The 13,018-nt window shown below is 43.0% G+C and overlaps 1 long non-coding RNA gene across 3 annotated transcripts in view; it reads right to left on the bottom strand.

Moving 5' to 3' along the window:
* The window catches only part of LOC311437804, a 47,189-nt gene extending 40,622 nt beyond the window's left edge, over positions 1 to 6,567 (bottom strand). For all 3 annotated transcript variants that reach the window (XR_014693720.1, XR_014693721.1, XR_014693722.1), the window contains exon 1: positions 6,361 to 6,567. This is a non-coding gene — a long non-coding RNA (uncharacterized lncRNA). The remainder of the gene's footprint in view (positions 1 to 6,360) is intronic.
* Positions 6,568 to 13,018: the final 6,451 nt, after the last annotated feature.

Genomic DNA, 13,018 nt, shown 5'->3' with positions numbered 1-13,018 from the left:
AGCTCCACTGATCAGAAAGCTGCTTTTCTGATGATGTATTAATATAATACATCATCAGGATGTGATTTGGGCCTGATGAATTATTGGAATATGTCATCATTTTAGGGATGCATCACTTTTCAGCAGGCCCTGGCAAGTCCAAAAGGAGCACAAATAACATTTTAAAAGATTTCCTTTAAAGTATATATATAAATGAGATGTGTGTTAATGAGACCAAACTTAGAGTCAATAACATGCCTGAGGAGCCACATGCCTTTTGTTCCATATTAAGCACCAGCATTTCTCAGCTCTTTTCTGATACTGGTATGAGGTTGACGGGAGACTAGTGTGATTTGATCTGCTTTTGCTAATACTCAACCTGGCCTTGCCACCGCAGCTACAGAGCTTACACTTGGTCACAACCATGCAAAGGGCATCTTTACTCTCTAACCATCAAGTCTTCATAGAGCTCAGCTATGAAACAACATCGGTGGTGGTTCAGCATTTGTGTTATTACTCATTTTTATTTCTGCAATTAAGCCCTCTCTCTGGGCCATCACCTGGTAACACAGCAGCACTGGGAAGGGGGGACAGCACCCAGCTGCTCACTGCTGTACTGCCAGGTGCTGGCTGGTCTGGAACAAGAGGATGTCAAACAGCAAGTGGACACCTGATGTTATGTTATATTCTTGGCCCAGGTCTAAGTGGCAGATATCAGACAATCTGTTCTGGATAGGGCAGTGGCCAGTCTTCCAGATGCTGAAGCCCCCACTAATCACCCAAGCTGCAGAAGGTTATCTGATGGGACCCAGCTGTATGGCATTGCTGTTCAGGTGAGACTGGGTGGTTGGGCTGCTGGAGTGTCAAAAGCAATCAACCAGAGGAGAAGCTGGTGGCAGGAGAGAAGGATTTTTATTACTGCAGTTCTTGCTCAAGTCACAACCCCCCCCCAGCTCTCTCTGGGGCCAAGGTGGAGGTTCTCCATCTGATTCTGGTTGGGGTTGATGTGTTCCAAGAGGCTGGGGAAGCTCCCACAATCCCAGGACTCACAAAGGATGGGTAAATCTCGTGGCCTGCCTGGTCCTGGACACCACCACAGGGTTGGAAGCATATGTGGGGGAAACAAGATACAGCTGATAGGCATAATCAGCTGTGACCACATTGTGCCAGTACTCCAAATACTGCCAAGATACAGATAAGAATCAAGGAAGAGGTAAGAATGCAGGAAGTGATCTGATAAACCATTTTATGAAATAAATCATCCTAAAATAAACTTTAAAAGCCACAAAGGACAGATACCAAAGCTTCATGACAGAAAGTAGAGTTTGCTACCCTTCCAAAATCTAGTTCCAGTTCCCCCAGCACAGACCCTATTGCCATCTGCATCCCCAGTACCACAAACAGAAATTTGTGTCCAAACTTGATGACCAGTTCTCCATTTGAAGCTGCCTCCAAAAACCAAAGGAGCTACAGATATCTGCTCCACTCTTCATTTCAGTTTGATACCAGTCTTTAATTGCATTTATGGATGTGACATGAGGCATAGAGGCATTCATTGCATTCCAGCTCAACACACAATCTCTCAAGCACTTCATTATTACTACTATTGAAATTAGAGTGAAACAATTTTAATTTTCAAGACTTGGAATACTCACATTGTATTTCTGTCTTAAGCCCATTCCAACTCATCATCATTAATTGCTTATTTAGTCACTATTATTGGAGCTGATAACCATAAACACATATTAAATGGGTTGACAACGAGCGTGTATCATATTATAAGCCTGCCAAGGCTGAGCTTATTTTCTGAATTTTGAGCCATGACTGCAAGTGTGTGAAACTGGAGCTGATTTCTAAGTTTTTATTTTCGTAATAGGTTAAAATTTATGTTGCTCAATGACTTAATACTTGGGCAGAGGAGAGGGAATATTGCCTGTATTACAAAGCAGCTTTCCTAACAAATCTCCTATTGTCATGTAGGACATGCTGGCACTTGTGAGCACAACATCCACAGCTCTGTAATTAAGTTCCTTCTCCAATGGAGAAAAGCAAAACACCCATTTCTACAGCTGGGCATAGCAATAATTAGCCATCATCACTATAAGACTGTGTGCAAAATGCAGTCTGATGCTCTAGCCACATCTTTGGCAAAAAGAGAAGATATTCCACCATCCATTGTGATTAGGGTGACCATTAAGAAGTAGAAAGTCATCAAGAACCAAGAAGAGACAACGATCTCCCTATAGCAGATCAGTTCACCAAAGGGTGAATGCGAGGAGCCAATTAAATGCACAGGAGCCAATTATTCTTCCAGTTCAAGTCAATATATCCTCATCTTTGTTAATGGAAAGTACTTTAGCCTGAAATCCAGGAATGCAGCAGTCAGCAGCACTGCTCTCCTACCAAGTCAGACAAAAATTAGCGGCTTAATAGTGCACAGCCGCTGGTGGCAGCAGACAGCTGTAATTTATTGCCCTCTCTGCTCTCCCTGTGCTTCTCCAATGACAGCAGTGCAGCTGAGCCCTCTCCTTCCTATCCTGTACCGGATCATTTCAATACCAGAAGAGTTAAAGCTGCTGATGGCACCACATAGTCAATGACATCGACAGGGTACTGATATACTCAGGGAGCACAGCATCTAATTAAGTTGCCAAATGATCTAATTTTTCTTTTTGTTTCTTTTCTCCACAACCTAGACTCTGCTTCTCATTAAAGGACAGTTACCTCTGCCTCTGTTTAGGTCTTACCATGCACCTTCCAAGGCAATTCCTAAGCAAAACAGCAGATGCAAACCAGAGACGTGTGAGAAATCTCCCCAAAGCTTCTGGGGGAAACCGATCCCTGCAGGCAGGAGCAGAAAGCCCCAAGCAGAGTGAGGGCCACTGTCACACACCCAGGATGAAGGCATAACTGTTCAGCTCAGGAACAGCATCCACCAAATGCACCTTTTCCAATTTGCACAGCCAACAGCATCTCTGAAGAGCACTGCAAGATGCAACACACCTTTCCACATCAGCCCCATCTCTGCTGCTGGGCAGGGACACAGACACCTCCAGTGACACCTCCAGCCTGCCCTGCCATCAGCGTCATCCCTAGAGGAGGGATCTGACCTTCCAGTGTGCTGCTGGTCAAAGTCCTACAGAAACTTTTTCCCAGCAAAAAGTTTAAAAAAAAAAAAAAGTAAATGTTGTACAAAGAAAACACAAAATAGTACTGCCAGAGGAACCAGTATTCTGTCTTCTGGGGGATTCTCATTTTTAAGCAGCATAAATATTTCAAAATAAGTACTGAAAAATAGATCAATGATAACAGATACACCTTAATACAAGCATTTTTTCACTGACAACATATTATCACTGAAATAACATAATATTCTTTTCCTATAGAGTATTTTCATTTTCCATTGACAAAGACAAGCTTTAAAGTTCTCTCTCTCCCAAAAGATACCTTTTCATAAAGCTGCTCCTCCACTCACTGCACAGCTGCAGTGTAGGTCCCCAAACTTCCCTTACAATGAAGCACTGCTTGCCTTCAGGAACTGATGTTCTGCTATGTAAAACCAGTGGAAATTAGGATAGCCACAGCTATGCCTTGTGTTTAGGAATTAAAGTCAAACATCAGGTGATTCTAGCTCACTCCAGAGATCTTAGCGATTACTCTCAATGGGTTAGAGCAGAATTGGCAAAGCTGAGACAGGGTGGGAGAAAAACTGGAAGAGCGCAGGGTACTCGACAGACCCAAAGCTGTCATAAAGCCACACCAATCATCTTGTCCTCCTTTAAAAGAATATTCAAAGCAATGCAGCTGAGACACAAGGAGGCTGTAACACAGAGGAAGGCACTTCACTGAGCCCAAGAGCTATTCAGCTTGCTAAAAACACAGACTAATAAAGAAATACAGCCCCAATACATCGAATCATACCTAGATACAGCATGCAACAGTTTCAAACAAGTATCTGGTAGAGTTATAAGGTTCTGCTTTATGAAGTGCTGAGTGCCCTTGTTTCATAGGATTGAGGAGTGCTTTTTGCAGATAGCATGCTGTGAGAGCAGGAGGCTGCCACGTGTAACGAAGCAGCCTGCTGCTGGCGGTGAACTGCTGTGTTACTGGACCTTGGATGGGGGAAGAAAGCAAAAAAAGTACTTCATGTCTCCCTCAAAACACCAAAGCCTTCATAAGAAAAATGTCAGTTTGAGAAACACAGATGATAAAACACCAGGGGGGTTGTGCCGCGAGGTTGTTATCGCACACAAGACAAAGATGCGCACAGATACCCATTGTGGAGTGGGTGGGGTGGAGGGAAAGGAGTTACAGCTGAGCTCAAAAGAGGATTTGAGTAAGCTGATGACTCTGGCTAAGAAATATCTCCAAGGCCAAGCAATTTTATAATCTCACATTATAGCTTCAAATCTTATCCAAGCAAACAAGAAGTTAATCTTGAGAACAGGGGAAGCCACGTGATAAGGGTATTTCTGGAGCCATACCTGCCAGAAGCAGGAGCTGGGACAAGAGGTGACTACTTCTCATCTCAGCCCAAGACTTCTCTCCTAGTACACTGGCCCAGACACCTATCTGCAACCAAGCAGTGCAAAAACATCACTGAGAAGGGGATGAAATTCAGTGCCATCCCCTACGCTGATTTAAGGTTGCCTTGCCTAAGCTGTGCTTTCTGATTTTTGCTCCATCATAGGATGGAGAGCTTGGCACATTGTTCTTTAAACAAATCTCTTCCTTTCAGCAAACACTTACCTTGTGTAAGTTCCTATAAACTCTTCCCCTGCCTTCTGCTATCATCAGCTCTCTGGTACACCTCTCCCTCATTCGTTACCTGGTAATATATCCAGTACTATCCTAGCGATAAGGTCTATCTGTAACAAATGCTTATCTGTGAGTCGCCAATCTATCTCCATAACTCACCATCACCCAGAACAGGCAAGCATCCTTCTAAATAATTGAGGCCCACCTGGGGGGCATGGACTTGCCCTTAACCACAGCAGCTGGAGTCAGACTGCCACATATTTTTATAAACACTCTCCAAAAGAAACATCAAAACATCTTGGTGGGAGATCTTACTGACGGCCATAGTTTATACACAAACAAGAACACCAGGATGTATTTTCCCCTGAAACAGGAGGGCTGCTCTCAGGTATGTTTGACATGGGATTGATTAGAGCAGAAGCCAAACCCTGGTATCTTTATTCTGGCAGCAGAAAAAGTTTCACGGCTGCTCATGATGTTCCAGCCCTCTGCCTAGGTCTTCCCAGCTGTAAATAAGGATAATAAAGCTGGCATCCTTTGTCAAGTGCTCAGGCAATGACAGATGAAAAGGGACTAGGCAGGAATCATCACTGACAAAACCAGAACGTGTTCATAGCCAGTCAAGATCTAAGCTGTGGCAGTTAAAACGATGCTGAAAGGGAGGGACAGCAGCTCTCAGCACCAAGCAGCACTTCCCAATAGATGGGGAGCTCCTACTATGCCAGGGAATTTGGGGCTTAGATGATTCCCACAGTCATACAAGAGATATCTAAGAAGACACAGCAAGTTCACATGGGGATCGAACATCTAATTTTATCTTGTCCTCAGATAAAAAGCAACATTGAGAAAATTGCTGGGATTTGTTTGGCAAGAAAATCTATGTTCTCGTTCAAGCCTACAATTGCAGCCCTGTTACAAGGCAAAATAGAACAGATACGGTAGGAAAAAAATAGATCCCCTTGAATGTGCTTATCAAATCCTCTTTCACAAGACATCTTCATACTCCTGACAATATTACACTTGTCCACATTTAACCCATATACTGGCATCTTGTGCTTCTGTACCAAGTCACTTGAAACAACACTTGAAGAGGAGCCTTCAGACAACTTGCAAAAGCTTGACTTCAAGCAGCAACCAATAAAGACATTACCGTGTGGAGCCACAAGACAACATTATCCCCCAGCTAACAGACTCAAAGAGATGCAATGAAGTTATTATCACAGTCAGACCCTGGTCTGCATTCAAAAACTCTGAAACTACACCACAGCTCAAGGAAAGCACAGCACAGCACCCACAACAAAATTGTCTGCGGTCACAGAGGGGGACTTTTGCTCTTCCTGCAAGGATAGAAAACACCCAGAGCAGAGGCATCGCCAAATAATACAGGGATAACCCCTGCATCCCACCCTTATCAGTGCAGCATCCAGTATCTCCGCACAGAGCCCACAGCAGTGTTCCAGGACAACAGCATTGAAGCTACAAGCACCCCTTAATAGACAATCCCAAAATGGATTTATCAGAATATTAGTACTGATAAGTATCACTTAAAACCAAGAAGCACTAAGCCACTGAGTCAACCACAACACACACACACAAAGGGTTTATAAAGCTGTATTTTCCTACCACATGCAGGGGAGATTCTTGCTTGTAGGTTGGGTCCCACCATCTCTGCAGGTCCCCAAGATGTAACAAAGCCTGCTCAGACATAACTTTCCCCAAACAGTGGGTACGTTCCCACTCCCAGCAATCAACAAGAGCTGATAGCTCACCCACCTGCCCTGAGACAACACAAAAAAGCCCAGGGAGGAAAGCCCACACCTGCAGCCTGGCAGGACACATCCCAGCTGCAACAAACTCCCATCAAAGAGGAAAGCCCTGAAACCAATTTATAGGTTCCCAGGGGGCTGCTATGAGCCATTATGAGCTCGTACCATAGCTGCAAATGCCCTGTAGGACATTTTCCCCTGGTATCACCAAATAGGTGGTGTTATGGGCTTATCCGGGGTGTGCTATATCATAATCCGTGTTCACAATCACCTATAGACATCAAGAAACTGGAGTAATACAGCACTTGTGTTTCTTTTTTGGTCTTTTATCACAAGAATACAGATTTCCCCCGTGTGTACTTTTCTGTGTGGTGTGCATGTTCCAGGTAAAAGAATATGAATTAATAATAATAAATAAATAAATAAATAAAGCACAACAGGTTCTAAAGCTAGCAGCCTGAGCTAACAGCCTGCACTTTGGCTCTGCCCAGGCCATGACACAACACATAACTGGTTTATTCCACAGGCTTATTTCTGTCATTTTCTCTCTTTACAGGCTGCTCTTTTCTTACTGAAGTGCTAAACATGATTTTTGTGCTCTGATGATGCTCTTTTCCCTGCTTTCCCATGCTTAATTCCCTGTTATATCTAAAGAGAGTCTCAGAGAACAGAAAATAGCGAAGAAGTATAAGTACTCCAGCCCAAAAAGCACTACTACAGGATTTAGTGCTGCTCAAGCGAGAAAGCTGGTAATGATACTGAAAGCTCTCTGCACTTTGTGGCCCCTTCACTCCTACTAGCCCTGTCCTCATATATTATTTTGCTGGTTTTAAATAGCACATTTTAGCATCCAAGCAGCTCTGTTGTTTTAAATGCATCGTGTAGCGAAATACAGAAATCGTAATTGGTGGCAAATTACATCACTCTCTCCTACTTCTTGACTTTCTTCTCCGGCATTTAATAATAACTAATGAAATATAGATATCTGCCCTGTGGCAATTGGCGCTTTCTGACACGTTGTCTCCTCTCAATTTGTTAAACCATGGAGGTCCTGCAGATCATTGAACCATTTTTATTATTTTGTCTTGTGTGAGATTTTCCCCCTGTACTTTCAGTGGTGTGCTCAAGAATAAGCTTTGATATTTTAGAACAAATACGAAGTGTCAATAATGAACTCTTGGCACTTACCAGCTGCGTGGTGCAGATATGTCAGTACCTATCTGCATTGAGAAAAGGGGATCATTCCTGTACCTTATATTTAAATAATTAGTATGTCCAACTTCATAAAAGAGAGGCAGAGCTCTCCCTGTGTTCCTGACAACTGCAGGAAGACATGCAGATAACTTAGGTTTAAAAGCCTGGAGGTGGGGCTAATTAAAGCAAAGAGGAAACTATGTGTTTAATTCTTTTTTTTATTATATCCTAGCCTTTCCTAAGAAAAGAACGCCAACTGCATCAATCCAGCATACTCCTCCTTAAAACCAGACTGACACAAATGGTGATAGAAAAAGGAGTGCAAATATCTAGGAAGACCGGATTAGGGAGAAACTCAGGTAGGCTGGCTACAATTTAAAGTAATTCTCTGTGCTTTGGATGCTTTCAAAAACTCACAAGCCCACACCATGTTCAGAAATATCAGTTTCAGCCCTCAGAGGCTGACTGATGGACATGTGATGGAGGAGTCCCTGGGAGTGCTGCTTTCCCCGTCACTACATGGTCACACCTGTAACAGCAAAGAGTCAAAAAAGCTGAAATTCATTCAATTTCACAAACATTGCAAACTAATTGATTTATTTAGGGGTAAAAAAATAAATAGTTAAATAAAATAATTAATTAAGAATAAAACACACAAACAAATTGCTAGGGAAATAAAAAAGAACAATATTTCTGACAGACGTTTTGATAAAACCTTGTGAGCAATTAAAAAAATCTTTAAGCGTTCCTTAAAAAGCAACTTGTGTGTAATTAGAAAAGTCTGACGTTTTTCCAAATTTCCTCAAGTGACTGAGGCCAAAGTATTCTGATCATTAGCTGGGGGAATATGCAACTTAGAAGGAGACTTTGACTGTAGATCTCATGCCTGTGCTTCACCGCTGCTGCTTCACCAATAAAGTCTGAGGAAGAACAAACCAAGGACACCGTGACCTGGTCCCACCATTCCCAGGACCCTCCCAATGGCTCTGAAGGGGGCCATGGCACTGGGTTCACAGGCCAGGGAAAATCTGACACCAGAAGAGGGCTCTCAACAAGCCATGGAGCCACAGGAAAGGGATGGGAGGCTCCTTGGATGCCACATGCAGATGCAGGCAAAGCCAGCAGCTGGGGGCAACAAAACACCCTCATCTGAGAGCCCCCTCCAGCAGCACCCGGCCGTTATTGCTGGAGTAAAGAGATTTCTTCCCAAGAGAGGAAAATGACTTGTCAGCTTGGGCCTGACAATATCTGTTTAGTTCCAGAGTGAATATAAGTCACTTCATGGATATCAGCAAGAATGTCATTTTCTGACAATGCACACTAAGAACAATCATTTCAATTACTGACGGAAAGGCTGCTGCCATCTAGCACCAGATGTCAATCTGCCAGGGTACAAATTGGCTTTCTTTGACACGATAATTACAACCGGTTCAATAACGCATCAACACAGGCTAGCAAATGGTGTGTTGAGCACAGGTCAACACTGCCCTGCTCAGGATCGTCCTGTTTAGAAAAACTCCGGTGATTTCTGTTGTCATTGCTCGTACTGCTTTGCTAAGGAGCAAATTTACCTAGTGGCTTTGAAGGTTTAAACTGCCCATGCTGGCAGAAAAGTGCCGTGGCAGGATGGTTTGGGTTGTGCTTGCTCTGGGACTGGTCCCCTGGATTAGGGGCTGCATTGGTCAGGGCACACGATGCAGGGACAGCAACCCGCTGCTGAAGCATTTCAGGGATGGGTTTGCTCATATGCTACCTTACACACCTAAAGGCTGACTTTTAAGCCAAACCACCTGTGTCCATTTCCTCTGTGGTCAAACTTTTGAGATACCTCCAAAAAATTATAATTTTTCCAAGATGCCTCTTAGCACAGGAAAATATTAATATCATTGGGCTTGAGTGCAACTAAAATAACACCATTTTGTGCTTAACAACTCCATTTTCATGAGAAGGTCATGCGCTGTGGTCTCTCTCTCTTACTCTCCCATTTAATCAGCAACACAAAGAAAGGTAGATTAAATCAGACCTTTGATTACTGTGGATGGGATACTGTAAACAAACAAGTGCAAAGCAGGGCCAAATACTGCTGTGATGCATACACTGCCAAGCAAGAGACACAGGAGATCCAGATGCAGAATTTCGTCAAAGGAGAAGTTAAACACAAGAGGAAACATAAACTAGCTTTAATTGGAACCCTACACAATAAAGATATTTGCATGTGGTCAGTGTTAATGATATTGTACTTTGGAATGAAAAAGAAAAGAAAAACAGAATAAGAAGCTGAGCACAAGCAAGCCAAACCATCCCAGCCACAGCAGGAATGCCCCTTGTCTGGAAACTGGGAGCCTAGCCAGGACATCAGGGACAAGGAGCTGTCTATGCTGTGTGAATTTGACTTAACCCAGCTGTAAAGCAGTGTGTCCCATACAACCAACATGATCAGGGCTCCTAGGAGTGTTTTCTGTGCGTGCATCTCCAGTTGCTGGTACAGCAGTGAGGTGGAAGGAACCACTTTTGCAGGAGTCATTGCACCTTCTCCTACTGGAGATCCCAAATGAGCAATGCAGACATGATATCAAAAGAGTGTTCCCCTAAAATAAGGTGAAATATAAGCTGCCCCCATGTCAGTTTTTGTTAGATATGAATTGCACCATTGCTCTATCCTTATCAGACCAGTGCTGGTTAAGAGTCCCAGGGATCTCATCCACCTTTGCCTTAATGTCCAACAGAGCTACAAGAAGCCTCCTGCAAAATTTTTAAATTTTCTCCACCCACACCTCCTGAGCCCAGGCACTGCATACCCATGCAAGACTGACTCTGCATACACACTGATTTGTTTGTAGGCATCTTCACTTCATACTTGAACAGATATTTAGTCCCCAAAAATGACTCACAAAAACACAATGAACAAACTACAAATCATCCCACACTCAGTGTATGGGATGCCTTCACTTCCATTACGTCTACCTGCATGCACATGAATCAGATCCTAAGAAAACTCTGTTGGTGGGGATAAAGTACTTGTAGAGACCTTCAATCTACATTAAATGAATTATATTTAAATATATTATATATTTATGTAACATATAGTATATAGTGTATATATATAATAAAATAATTTATATTATATTGTCATGTTATGTTATGTTACATTGTGTTATGTTATATTATACCATGTTAATAATATGATTTATATAATATATTTAATAATATATATTATATTGAAATATATTTATATATCATATAAATTAATTAAGAAACCCCCATCCCAGCTGTACCCAGACGCAGTTCTTGTTTTCCCCATTCTCCCTCGGGACACAACAGGCAGGTGCAGCAGCAGCAAGGCTCCCTATGCTGGCACTATACACAGCACTGTGGGGCTGAGCGGCCCACCCAGCCACCCGGGGCTCTCCGGCACTGCTCCATGCACCACCACCTTCACGCCTGCACCCAGCGTGTCCTTGGGAGGAGGCGGACATGTTTCATTTGTCTGCACGGGGTGCCTCGTTTGAATCACAATCCACCCCGAGACAAGTTTTGTATTCAAAGATTTGCTCACAACTGGATTTTTTTTTTAAGATCTATTATTTGGATCAAGCCAGTCGGTGCTTCTTTAATGTTTCTCCACCACGCTCGGCTGCTGTATCCATTAGTTACACCAAGACAAAAGTATAAATGGATGCGGTAGCAGAAATCATTTTACACAGTCAAATCTTTTTACATAAACATGTTCCCCACACCCAGGTGGATTTGCTCTGAAGATATTAGCCAGCTCCTTTCACAGATGTTTCTGGAAGCTGTGAACTGCGGGTCTCTATAACACCTTTTGAGGAGCAGGTTCATTATTTTTCAAAAAAAAAAAGCCTTATGTTTGTGTCTATATGTGTGTGTCTATGTGAAGGAACAATTTATCTGGATGACTAAAATTCCAATATGAGTTGACAAAGGATTGACTGCTTGTATATTTAAAACCATGACAACCCTGACATTTTATACGCTTTTTTGCTCCAGGCATAAGATAATTTACATTACAATTTTAATATTTTGAGAAATGAAGGCCCGAGAGGTTTTCCTGCTCAATTATTTTGTTCAAAGTATCTTGGAAAAAAAACTTGATAGGCTCTGATCATATTTCTTCATGAAGATCAAGCTCCTGTTTTGTAAAGACAATGCAACAAACTTTGTTCTTGACTCCTGGTGCAATTCCCCAATTTCTTAATGACTGGTGGGGCTGGAATGAATATTCCTACCTCGTCTGGCCCAACAGACATGATCTTGATTGGAAGTTCAGCATTTCTGAACAACAGCATGCATGAGATATGTTTTATGCAGGGCTTGCAGGAGCTGTAACCTCTCTCGGGGTCGGCTTTATTGCAGGTCCCTACAGCAGCAGATGTGATGAGCTTCATTCCCAGGGGTGTCTCTGGCATGACCTCACTCAGTGCACCAGTAAATATATGGCTCAGAAAGAGCTGTTCCACGTAAGTCTTGTGTCAGTTTTTCTCCTTTTTTCTGTGAAACTACAGAGCAGCTGCAAGGGTGCAGCTGGAGGGAACAAGGAGTGCACAGAAAAGAGTTTGCAAGACCTGTTGGATCTTCTTCAAAAATAGGGCTCTGCCTTTCCCTCACAACACAACCACCCCACGTCCTGTAGCACGGGACCACCAGTGGCTGTGCCCACCCTTCCTCCTGGCCCCTGGCAGGAGTGGGGTGCTGGGTTTTTATCTGACCCATTATAGACATTTCTATATATAAAACATATTTCTGGATGCTGAATTGGAGTGCTTAACATCAGCTTGGGATACCTCCATCATGCTCTATAAGCATGGGGTTCAGTGGGGCTGGGACCTCGATCACAGCTGCAGTAGTGCAGAGCAGGATGCGGAAACCCTGTCACACCCTGCAGCTTCAGTGCACGTTCAGTGTTGCATTTTAAATTCTTCGTTTGGTTTGTTTTCAATATTCACGGCAGATTTCAGGAGGACGCACCTACAGGTTTGCTGCATCTGCTAGAAAGCCTGCAGCGGGCTGTTCTCACTCTGGGTTTGTGTTCTATGTTTCTATAGATAAGGGTGGATGTGAAAACAATGTAAGATGCAGTACCAGAAATAAACACGTATTTAGAAAACACTGCTGGCATTGTGAATGGATACAGGAAAAAAACAGACCCAGCCTAACCTCTTGGAGTGCATTAGTTTTATCTGCTGTGATGCCAGACTCAGAAACCCGCTGAGTGCTAAGGCTTCTGGTTACTTATTAAATTATAAAAGGTCTGAAAAAGGAGTTGAACCGAACATCAGAAAATAGTGCTGAAATAATGGATC

This window comes from Aythya ferina, assembly GCF_964211825.1.
Source record: "Aythya ferina genome assembly, chromosome: 5".
In the NCBI taxonomy this organism is placed as follows: Eukaryota; Metazoa; Chordata; class Aves; order Anseriformes; family Anatidae; genus Aythya; species Aythya ferina.
Note: the sequence above shows the minus strand (reverse complement) of the source record. Positions and strands in the feature narration are given on the sequence as shown.